The following is a 2626-nucleotide window of genomic DNA, read 5'->3' on the forward strand; positions in this document are numbered from 1 at the left end:
CCCCCATGGGCCCTGCTCTGTGTGTGACGGGGTGGAGCCACAACCTCCCCATCAGCCCTGCCCTGAGTGTGACGGGGGGGAGCTCCCCAACCCCCTGATCAGCCCTGCTCTGAGGGTGACAGGGGGCGGCGCCCCAACCCCCTGATCGGCCCCGCTCTGTGCGTGACAGGGGGTGGCGCGGCAACCTCCCCATCGACCCTGCCTTGAGTGTGACAGGGGGCAGTGCCCCAACTCCCCAATCGGCCCTACCCTGAGCCCGACCAGGGGCTGCACCTAGAGATTGGGCCTGCCCTCTGCCACCCGGGAGCAGGCCTAAGCCAGCAGGTCGTTATCTCCCGAGGGGTCCCAGACTGTGAGAGGGCACAAGTGGGGCTGAGGGACACGCCCCCCCCGCCAGTGCACAAATTTTTGTGCACCGAGCCTCTAGTATATTTATAATATTACTAGGAGTCCAACGTGCAATTTGAAATCGCGCAGTGCCGCCCACCGTCAAGTTGCCGGTCCGGCCCTGCCTCGCTCTCCGGGCCCCAGCAGCCGCGGCCACTGCTGATCAGGACCTCCCCCAGCGCACACACAAAAAATAACAGATCTGATGGACACTTTTTCCAAATCCAGCAATTCAGACTTTTTACCATCCAGAGCACTTGAAGTTATAGATATAAAATATGTAACCAGATGGAACTTTTATTTTTTACAAATATGAGTTCTGAAAAAATAATCAACTAAAACAATACTTTTATTGGGGATCTTCCTACTCAGTTACCTAAAAACTATAACTCAGTTGTTAGCAGTGCCCTCACCTCCTTCAGTAGACACGGTGAGTATATATCATACCCCCTTGTTCTTTTCTTAAAGGAAAAGTTGCAAAGAGTGTTTTTCTCCTTGTTATTATTCATCCTCTGGGAGAAATTATTCCTAATCCATGAATCTCCCAAACATCAACACAGTTTTGTAGCAGTGATTCACTTGGATCCTTGCCCTTGGCAAAGGAATCTATCACCACATTTTCAGGCTTAGGAGTATGCAATAGAATATGTTTATTAGAATGCACATTATTTTTGACACATATTCACAGAATAGTTGGGATTTCCCAATGATGAAAGTAGTTATACCATTTTGTCAGCAAGCATTAAAACAGCAACCTTTTAAAGTCTTGCCTGACATCAGTGTTTTCAAGCTTTATCGCAAGGACCGATGCCTAGAAAATAGGATATACTAACTCTTAAATGAAACTCTCTGGGGGAAAGAGAGATAATGCTCCTTTTACTAATATCATTGGCTCTGTGTATCTGTGGGCTCTGCATCTGTGGATTCAACCAATTGTGGATCTAGAATATCTTTTAAATGTTATTGCTGATGACATGTACTATGTAGTTAGGCCTAAGATAGTTGCTCTGCACTAAACATGTCCAGACTTTTTTCTTGTCATTACTCCCTAAACAATACAGTGTAACAACTATTTACATAGCATTTACACTGTGTTACATTATAATCTAGAGATGATTTAAAGCAGGGGTCCTCAAACTACGGCCCGCGGGCCACATGCAAATACAAATATTGTATTTGTTCCTGTTTTGTTTTTTTACTTCAAAATAAGATATGTGCAGTGTGCATAGGAATTTGTTCATAGTTTTTTTTTAAACTATAGTCCGGCCCTCCAACGGTCTGAGGGACAGTGAACTGGCCCCCTGTTTAAAAAGTTTGAGGACCCCTGATTTAAAGTATATGGGAGGATGTGCACAGGTTTTATGCAAATCTTATGCCATTTTACACAAGGAAATTGAGCATCCCCAGATTTTGGCATCTGCAGGGGCGGGGAGGATCCTGGAACCAATCCCCGCGGATAATTGTACTTTGACATCACAGATAACTGAGATGGGAAAGATCACAACATTCTTCATCTTAGCATGATAATTTCCTAAAGCACTTATTTTAAACTGGATTTTTCTGGGAAAACCAATCCATCACTTAAAAACAAAAGTGGATTCTGAAGAACACAGAGAAGTTTGCTTTAGATTACAAAATGTGGAGCCAAATGTGGAATAAGGCAGCTCACAGCTGTAGGGAAGAAAGCAGAGTCAGAGAAGTAATACTGTATCAACCACAAATGAGCACAGTTGGATAATTCTAAGCACATGCTAACTGTCCCAAGGTATAACAAAATGCTCAGCATGTTTTAATTAACTGTGCTTTGACTGCACACATGACAGTATAGGCTGCCAAGATGCAAAAACTCTCTGGAAATGAGAACTTGTGTTCCAAATTGATAGGTACCTATTTTCCTCCTTTGAAAGCAGAGCCCAGGGCACGAAAGAACTGGGGTTGTGGTCTCTCTCGCTGACAGCTGCATTCGACAAGGCCTAAAATGCACATGGTAAGGGACTTATCTGTCTGAAAGAACTTCAGTCTGGGGACATGAGGAGCAGCTAACAAAGTATAATAGTAACGAAGGCCCACCTTTCCTTAATTTTAAAACCCAAATGCTTTACAAAGTGAAAGAACTTTTATAATTCATTTTGCAGCAAAATCTGGTCTGACCTAAACCTGAAAGTATTTTTAAATTCTTTATAACTCATTTGATAGCAGAAAGCTCACCTGAAGGAATGTGAGAATGTTTACAGACTTG

The sequence above is a fragment of the Myotis brandtii genome, unplaced genomic scaffold (genome assembly GCF_000412655.1).
Source record: "Myotis brandtii unplaced genomic scaffold, ASM41265v1 scaffold112, whole genome shotgun sequence".
NCBI lineage: Eukaryota > Metazoa > Chordata > Mammalia > Chiroptera > Vespertilionidae > Myotis > Myotis brandtii.